This window comes from Sorex araneus, chromosome X, assembly GCF_027595985.1.
Source record: "Sorex araneus isolate mSorAra2 chromosome X, mSorAra2.pri, whole genome shotgun sequence".
In the NCBI taxonomy this organism is placed as follows: domain Eukaryota; kingdom Metazoa; phylum Chordata; class Mammalia; order Eulipotyphla; family Soricidae; genus Sorex; species Sorex araneus.
Genome location: NC_073313.1, coordinates 51,133,637 through 51,143,675, shown reverse-complemented (window position 1 = coordinate 51,143,675; position 10,039 = coordinate 51,133,637).

Genomic DNA, 10,039 nt, shown 5'->3' with positions numbered 1-10,039 from the left:
GCCATTTGTATTTCTTTGAGGAAGTTTCTGTTCATTTCTTCTTCCCATTTTTTTATGGGGTTGGATATTTTTTGGTAAAGCTCTACAAGTGCCTTATATATCTTTGATATTAACCTCTTAAATAGGTATTGGGTAAATAATTTTCTCATCCCTTTGGACCTTTATTATAAGTGCATAGTGCAAACCCTTGGGTCCATGAGAAATTTCTGTTTCATTTTCCTAGTAGATGAGGACAATAACTTGAATATTATCATAATTTGGAGGATTTGAGAATTGATTTGTTGTCAGGTATCTATCCATCTCAGTTTATGAGAGCTTTGAGGATGTATGTCACAAAATGTCAGGTTTCCTTACTTATTCTGGGTGTATTTCCTGCATATAGCATCTTTCTTTGGGGTGGGGGCATACCCAATGGTATTCAAAGATTCCTCAGCAGTTCTTCAGGGACCTTGCAGTGTAGGGGACTGAACCCAGACCTCTTACGTGCAAAGTATGTATTCCATTTGAGCTATCTCTCCACCCACTGCATAGAAGGTCCTAATTTTTGGTAACATATTGCAAGATTTTAAGTCAGTGATCTCTTTTTTGGTTTCATTTTCTCATCTGAAGCGTCTGATCTGTTGATGATTGGAGATCACGGTATATATGCATGTCTGATCACTATGTAGGCTTATAAATGGGGTGAAACCCACTCAGTTCACTAGTGTTGAGTCTGATTGTTTGTGGGCATTTGTCTAAGTAGGTGCTTCTCTTTGCAATTTCTGTGTATGTCTCAGGGTTAGAGGTATGCTCTGTTTGGTGCCATTTCTCAGGATGTGGGGAATCCCAATTTCTTCAGGGGTATACATTCCATCATATCAAATCCCTATTTTCTTTGGGGGCTGTATGTTTTCAGAAGAAGAGTTCTCATGTGTTTGTGAGATTAATGTCAAATGATTGGAGACTGAGCATTTGGTAGGGCATATATACCAAAATGTGTATCTCTCTCGGTTTTTTGTTTTATTTTGTTTTTGTTTAGGGGAGGGCACATCTGGCTGTGCTCAGGGGTTATTCCTGGCTCTTTTCTCAGGGATAACTCCTGGGAGTACTTGAGATACCGTATGGAGTGTCAGGGATCAGACCTCAGTCAATCACATGCAAGGCAAACACCCTGCCCACAGTACTGTCTCTCTGGCCTTCTCTGTTCTTTTTAGAATATAAGTTAGAAAATGGGAGGCATCTTATCTGTTTGGCAACAGAAGACTCAGAAGGGGAGTGTTGGGGACGGGCCTGGGCACCCCCTGCCTCTGTCCCTGTAAACAGGGACTGGGTGAGGAGGGGGCCTAGGCACCCCCTGCCTTAGTTCCTGTAAACAGGAATGAGTATGGAGAAACGTGGCATGGGGACGAGTCATCCCCTGACAGCTGACCTTGACAGGCAGCCGAAGGGCCACCATGCTCTGGCGGCCAGCCTGGAAAGGGGGTCGAAGGGCCACCATGCTCTGGCAGCTGGACTCAAGAGGAGGCTGAAGGGAGGATTGGCTCGCATCTGCCATGGCCATGCTCAAGGCCACATCTGCTTTCCCATGTTTCTCAAGGCTGAGAGAAGGAACCGAAAAACAAGTAAGATTGGCAAAAATAAAGATGCTCTCACCACTTAATAATGTTTATGCCACTTATGTAACCTGCTGATTATTGCTAAAGGAAGACTATGTAAACCTGCTTGGATTTCAATAAACTTGCTGTATGCCGTATATTGCATGCAGTCCTCCCTAGCCCACTCAACTCTCATTCCCTCTCTCCGGCTGAGGTTCAAGTTGGCCGCGCGGGCCGCAGCAGGGGAGGTCTCTGAGCTGTTTATGCAGGTCTAACTCTGACAGTTGGGTATCCGCACCCACAATCCTAATCGCTGAACCCTATGATGAGGTTCATTTCCACGGGAAAGGGAACATTGCAAATATGATGAAGTCATACATCCCCAGACAAGGCAGTGCTCCTGTATGATCCATGCAGGCCCCGGTGAGTGCGCACACCTTTTTCTTAAGTAAAACATGAAAAACTTGTAGGCCAAACTATTTGGGGGTGTATGAGGGAGATGGTAAGTGATTTGATTTGAGCGACTGGTCCTAGCATCTGAGATCTCTGAACCAGTAAGTTATGTATATTTAGGGTATAAAGATGCTGAGTATTTTTTTTTAAGTTTTGTTTGGGGGCTACACCCAGCAATGCTCAGGGTTTACTCCTGACTCTGTGCTCTTGAATCACCCCTGACAGAGCTCGGGTATGTGGTGCCAGGGATTGAACCCAGGTCAGCTTCATACAAGGCAAGCACCCTACCCTCTGTACGATCTTTCCAGCTCAGATGCTGATAATTTTGTGGATGGATTTGCCTTTCTTTGAAATCCTTCATGTGTCAGAATGATCACTTTCATATCCAGTGCAGCACCATTGGGAAGGACGAGTAAAGGGAGGCTTCTAAAATCCCAGGGCTAGGGCGAATGGAGACGTTACTGAGACCACTTGAGAAAATCAACAATCAACGGGATGATGATGATGATGATAATGATGATGATGATAATTATTATGATGATAATGATGATGATGATATATATGCAGGACATAAGGAAACATAGTAGGGGAATATCAAATGCCCAGAGGCAATAGAAATGAAGAACCAGAGAACTGGACTTCAGTAGGAAACTTGGCACTGGAATGGGGTAGGACAGTAAAGGGAGCACTCGCAAAGGGAAGTTGTCACTCTGGAGGAAGAAAGTAGGTAAAGTGTTATGTGTGAAACCTTACGAGTAGCAGTGTTGTAAACCACAGTACCTAAACAAAAAAAAATAATGTGACTGCCAGGTGGGAGGACCACCGGGGATATGTGGGGGAGGGAAGTCGACACTGATAGACTGGTGTTGAAACATTGTATGCCCGAAACTCAGTCATGAGGAACTTTGTAGATCATGTTATCTCATTGAGAAAATACTTACAAATGAAAAAATTAAAAACCCTGCATGTTTCTAGGTTTAAGTTCCTGGATGTGAGCATTCCCAGTCTGTTTGTTTGTCTCTGTGCTGGGATGAAGCTTGTGGTATGTTCGCTGGTAAGTCAAGCAGAGTATGAGCAGGTTTGAGCACCCAGGATGGACATTCCTTCATCTGTTTGGGAGTACAACTTGCCGAATATTTTCACGGATAAAATGGTGAATGGACAAGGGCTCAAAGTCTGATATATTTGAGGGAGTTTCCTGGTTTGTGAGTTCTCCGATCTACTTCTTCATGTATATCCTATGGTGTGAGGTTTTTGGCTTTTTGTTTGTTTTTCTTTGGGGCCACATCCAGTGGTGCTCAGGGCTTACTCCTGGCTCTGCTCCGGGGATCTCTCCTGGTAGGGTTTGAGGGACTAAATGGGGAGCTGAGGATTGAACCAGGGTTAGTCACATGAAAGGCACACACCTTACCTACAGTCCTATCGCTGTGGCCCCAGGTATGAAGTTTTTGATATTTCGTGGATGTACATCCCAAAGAATGTTCAGGGTTACTCCTGGATCTGTACTCAGGAATCACTCCTGATGGGGCTCAAGGGACACTATACAGTGCTGGGGATCTAACCCGGGTCAGCTGCACAAGTCAAGTGCCTTTTCCCTGTACTATCTCTCTGGCTTGTCAAATGTTTGCTGTCTTATGGGGATATTTGCAACCATTTCCAATCTGTCTGCTGACTTACATGTCATGATGTGCAGTTTTTATCTGATAAGATGCATATATACATAGAGGTAAGGTGTTTTCTCCTTTTTTCAGTTTTTGTGCCACACCAAACAAAATTCAAGAGTTACTCCTGATTCTGTGCTCAGGTATAACTACTGGTGGTGCTCAGGTGCCAATATGTGATGCCAGAGATTGAGCCCTGGTTAGCCATATGGCAAGGCAAACACCATGCCCACTGCACTATTTCTTCAGCCCCACTTTCTCCGTTTTTTGGGGGAGAGGGAGCTCTTAAGTAGTGCTGAGAAGACCTGGGGGCCACTCACAATGATTCCAGCCCCTGGATCGTGCAGCATTGGGTGCAGTGATGTGCTGCTCAGAAGCAGTGTTATTAAGGACAACCTGAGCAACACCTGGCAGTGCACAGGGTGCCATGTAGTGCTACAAATTTAACTTGGGGCTCTGCACAAGCAAGGCATATGCCTCTGACCCCTGAGCTATCTCCCTGGCCCCCAAAGTGTGAGATTTCTGAATTAATTGTGGGTGCCTGTTTCGGGTTGTGAGTGAGCCTGTTCTCTGTCTGTGGGTGCAAGTGTCTGGGCAAGTGCTTGCTGCTCTCTCTGGCCTTGCATGTGCCTCGGGGAGTGTCTCTGTGGGCATACGTGCCAGGATTCCTTATGTACTTAAGATGACTCATATGCTTAAGTTTGTACGCCCCAAGATTTCAGATGTCTGTATTCACCCGGATGCATCTGCCAGCATGTGAAGTCTGTAGCCTGGATGCTGGTTCTTGTTGAAGGATTGGAAACTTCTTTGTATTGTGTGGAAGGAAAGTGCTCAGGGCTTCTTTCTGGGTCTTCACTCAGGGATCACTCCTGGCAGAGCTCATATGCAGTGCCAGGATGGAATCTGAGTTGACTGTTTTAATTACATATCATGTAGGAGGGTGTCCCTCCCTCCCTCCCTCCCACCCTCCCTCCCTCCCTCCCTCCCTCCCTCCATCCTTCCCTCCCTCCCTCCCTCTCTTTCTCGCTCCCTCCCACCCTCCCTCCCTCCTCCTTCCTTCCTTCCTTCCTTCCTTCCTTCCTTCCTTCCTTCCTTCCTTCCTTCCTTCCTTCCTTCCTTCCTTCCTTCCTTCCTTCCTTCCTTCCTTCCTTCATTTTTGGCCCACACTCAGATATGTTCAGGGCTTACTCATGGTTCTGTACTCAGGAATTATTCCTGGTGGTACTCAGTGGACCATATATTATGCTGGGGATCGAATCCAGGTCTGGTGTATGCAAGACAAGCACTTTACTATCTCTGAACTATATCTCTGGCCCTAGCGGCTTCCTTACTGAGCAGCCAGTGCTACCTAAGAAGCTTTGATGACAAAGTGTCCCTGAAAAATCAAACTTGCAGAGATAGAAATCTGAGTTCAGTGTCCAAATATATACTACACAGGAAGTAGACAGATAATACTGCAGACAGGGTGCTTGCCTTGCACACAGTCAACCCAGGTTCGATCCCTGGTATCACATAGGGTTCCAGACACAAGTCCAACCAGGAGTGACCTCTGGGTGCAGTACAGGAGTAATCCTTCTGCACCACCAGATAAGGCTCAAACCAAATAACAAACAAGAAAGAAAAAAAAAACACTAAACGTAGGTGCTGGAGAGATAGTATAGCAGGTAGGGTGCTTGACTAGGGTTTGATTTCCCAGCACCACAAGAATCCCTTGAGCCTGCCAGAGTGATCCTTGAACACAGAACCAGGAGTAAGCCCAGTGCAATGTGTAGTGTGGCCCCAAAATCAACAACGAAAAACTACCTGTGTGTTTTTCAGTTATTGTTTTGGGGCACAACCAGCTGTGCTCAGGAATAACTCCTGGCCTTACACTCAGGTGTAAAAAACATCTGCCAGGGGGTGACCGGGGGAAGAGCCCCGGCAGCTCTCCATGTCGGGTTCAGGGGTTCGGTCCCAGCCGCTCGCCCAGCTGGAGCGGCCCGGGGCCATGGGGCAGACGGAGGAGGAAACGAGGGCCAAGCCAGTTGACTGATGAGTTGCCATTTATTCCATTCTCTCCATGCGCCTCTTCCTTCCTAGCTCCTCACTCCTCCATCCTGCTCTCTCGATCCTCCTTCACTCTGGACTCTCCTACTTCACTAGTCTCTCCCCCTACTAGTCTCTCTTCACCTTGCCCTCTAGGCTACACACAGTCAGGTAGCAAAATCAATATAAGAAAGCCCTTCCTGAGGGTCAGGCATTCCAAAGCCCTTCCTAACTGCCAGCAGGCAAAATACCTCTTAAGGTTTTTCTCCTTTCCCTAGTCCAAGAACTTATTCACATCTTAATACTAGTTATTTTTGCATGGACATAGCAAGATATACATTGAGGCTTGCAAGGCAGCTCTCCTGGCAACATCTTGCCACAGGCTCAGACTGCAGCACTCAGGCCAGAGTAATAATTCCTAACCCTAGCAGGGTCCGAATATAGTTATCGTTTTTTGGATCATGACAGCATTTGTCCATGACCAAGCTCTTAACTTATAGTTAAGCATTAGGTGCTTTGACCAGGCCCATCTCGATGCCAGGGTAGCACACAACTCACAGCTTGCCCTGGGTCTGTCTAGTCCCTCGTTGGGACCCTGCTTTTGGGAGTGCTAGAAGTAAGGGCAGCTGAGGCTTAGGTCAAGAGAACAGATGCCCAGGAGGAAAATATCGTGCAGTCAAATGACTCCTAGGTTACAAAAGCATAGCATTTGCTATGTCCATGCAAAAGGACATAGCTCTGAATAAACTATGCAAAGGACTCAAGGATAAGAGAAAAACAATATTTACAAGTGAACAGAACACTAAGAAAGAAGTTACAAATAAACACAGAGGAAAGGGAGCACTGTGATGGGAAAAACCCAATAAACCTAAACTACTTGAGGCTATGTTATCCTATACTCAGGGGTCACTCTGGCAGGCTCAGAGGATGCACTGAAGTGCTGGGGATTAAATACTAGCCCATCATGTGCAAGACAATTGCAGTCTCCACTTTAATCTCTCCCGCACCTGACTTGTGGCCTCTGGTGTATTTTGGGTTGCATGTCTTCAATCAGGTGTTTGATCTGTGTGTGCATGTGTGTATCTGAGTGTGTCATCTCCTCAGCTGTGCTATGAAAGCTTGTGGTGTGTACTAGTTGTAGTGAAATGCCCTACCATGTGAGGTCCTTGACTGGTTTGTGTTACATGTCAGAGCAAGTGGACTTCTTTATGTTTTGTGTCTGACAGTCAGAGAGCTGGTCTGTTTGGGGCCTCCTAGAATGTGGGTGCCTGCTCTCTTTGTGGGTATCTATCCCAGCATGTCACATCCCTTTTCTCTTGGGTGTGTCTGTTCCTGAGTTATCTGAAGTCTTTGTGGCATGAATGCCAGAGTGTGGGAATACTCTCAGCATTATTGGGGTATGTCCCCTAACCTGGACTTCTCTCCTTTTCTGCAGGGATATCCTAGCATGGTAGGCATCTGATCTCTTGGGTGGTATTTAATTCCACACGAGTTATCTTGGGACATTTCTTTATGCATAGCCTGGGATGGGAGGGTTCTCATTGTGCAAGGAAAGTCAAAGAACGCATCTCCAAATGAGGCCTCCCTACCCCGGCCTGGAATTTGTGAGTCTGTGGTCTGATCTGGATAAAAAGGAGCTTTGCAGATCTCTGATGGGCTTTATGTGGGATTTTTTTCTTTTTGGGTCACACCCGGCAATGCTCATGGGTTACTCCTGGCTCTGCACTCAGGAATTACTCCTGGCGGTGCTCAGGGGACAATATGGGATGTTGGGAATCGAACCTGGGTCGGCCGCGTGCAAGGCAAACACCCTACCTGCTGTGCTATTGCTCCAGCCCCTTTATGTGGGATTTTTGAGATGGCTCACTAATCAAAAAGATGTTTCTCTGAAGGAAATAAAACCTGCATTATATGGTGCTGGAGCAATATCACAACAGGACGGCACTTACTTTCCACACAGACAACCTGGGTTTGATTCCTGGCACCCCATACAATCCCCCGAGCCTGCCAAGAGTGATCCCTGAGCACATAGCAGGAGTAATCCCTGAGCACAAATGAGTGTACCACCCCCCAAAAAAGCTATGCAGCATCAGAAAAAACTAAGTGACTGCTTGTAGAGATGAAGTAGGCCATTGGTTGGCAGAAGCCCTACGGTCAGAGAGAGATGAGAAGCCAAAGTACCTGAAGCCCCTGGGTGCTGTACCAAGATTTGTATTAGCTGGATGTATTCTCCATCATATGTAGTGTCTGAACTCTCAGATTCGTTCGCTTTGTATGCTGCAAGGTCTCTGGGCCAGCAGTGTGTGTGTATGATGTTAAATTGAGGTCTCTTGTGTAGTTTTGTGTCTAGGCAGGGAAGGCTCTGATCTTGATCACTGGATGTTCCCCTTTATGTGGGTGACAATGTCTCTGTCTCTGGGTACATATGAAGTATTGAGGGAGCTAATTTCTTGGTGGATAACAAAGGATGTATAGTCACTGAGGTGTTTGTGGGTGTCTTTTGTTTGGTGTCTTTTGTTTGGTTTTGTGGGTGTCTTTGGTTTTGTTTGGAAGCCATATGCTCTCTCCTGAAGGGGCACAGCTGACATACAGGGTACTTGGAATAGAACAAGGGTTGGCCACTTCCAAAGCAATAGCCTTACTCCTTGTACTGTCTCTTGGACCTCCCCAGGAGGGAAGTTTTTAGTTTGCATTTGTGTGTTCCAAGTACATGTCTTTCTCCACTTTGTGTGTGTGTGTACACATGCTGGGGTGGGAGGAGGTAGGTCTCAGATCTGTTTGCAGCTATCTTCCAGGGTTTGGGTTGTAGATAAGTCTATAGTTGTGTCTCAGGATGTCATCTGTATTCTCTTTGTGGGTGTGGTGCCCAGATGTAAGGCCTCATCTCTGTTGTTGTATATTTTGGGATGTAAGTTTGTGAATGATTTGTGGCTGTGTTTTGTGGGATCTTATACCTGTTATCAGCACATGAATGTGGATATGAAGGTTCTGATAGTTTCTTGAGCACATTTCCCAGCATGCAATCTCTGTGACCACTGTGCGTCCCAGTATGTGATATCTCTAATCTCTTCTTGTATATCATCAAGAATATGAGGCCTCTTGGGAATCAGACCAATAATACAGTGGCTAACGCACTTGCCTTGTATGTGGCCAACCCAGGTTTGATCACTGGCATTCCATATGGTCCAATGAGGTCCCTCCAGGAATGATTCCTGAATGCAGAGCCAGGAGTAAACCCTGCGCATTGCTGGATGTGTCCTCCCAAAAACTAATTTGAGGTCTCTGTGTTGAGGGCATGCCTTACTCATCAGACTCTAGGTTTGATCCTAGGCATTGCATGGCCCCATAGGCACCGATGTTTGTCCCCAACCCAATGTAGTTGAGTCTCATTTCTTTCTTTGGTAGGTTGGGCCACATCTGAATATGCTCAGGGATTAATCCTTGTTATGTGCTCAGAGATCATTCCTGCTTGTGTTTGGGACCTTAAGTAGTGCAGGGATCAAGCACTACTACCCAAGTTAGCTGTGCACAAGGCAAGTTTAACCTCTTTCCAGTGTCTCTGGTCCCTGATTTCTTTCTTGTTCTTTGTTCCAGAATGTGAAATCCTGGTCTGTTTATGGGTATCTGTCTCTTAGAGTGTGCTCCCTGACCTGTGGGTATTGAGGCCAGGATTTGAGGTTGTTGATCTCTGTGCATGTATTTCCCAGAATTGGAGGGTGTACTACCCTAATATGTAGCTCTGTTGTTTTAGTTTAGAGTCACACCTGCCAGTGTTCAGCACTTACTCCTAATTGCACTCAGCGATCACTTCTGGCCAGGTTAGTGGGACTATGTGGGGTACTGGGGATCGAACCTGGGTCAGCTATATGCAAAGTAAGCACCCTACTCACTGGACCATGTCTCCAACCCCTGCAACTTTTTCTCCCTCAATAGGCATATCATGGAGGGGCCTTTTTGGAGATAGATATCACATGTCAGCATCACCAATAGTTTATGATGTGTCTCTGTGGTGTGGTGGAGGGATATATGTCCTTTTTGAGTTTAAGACCCTGGCCCAGAGGCCTTCTGACTAGTTCTGTGGGTTAAGTCTAAGTCTAAGACCTGCCTGCATGTCTATGTCCTCCTATGTCCTGGTATAGGAAGTCCCTGATCTGTGTGAGGGGCCATGTCCCAAGAAGTGTGATTCTTGTTTGTTTGGGGGGCCACACCCAGTAGTGCTCAGGGCTTACTCCTAGCTCTGCATTAAGGGTTCACTCCTGGCAGCACTTGGGGGACCAGGTGGGGCGCCAGATATCAAACCCAGGTTGGCCACATGCAAGGCAAGCA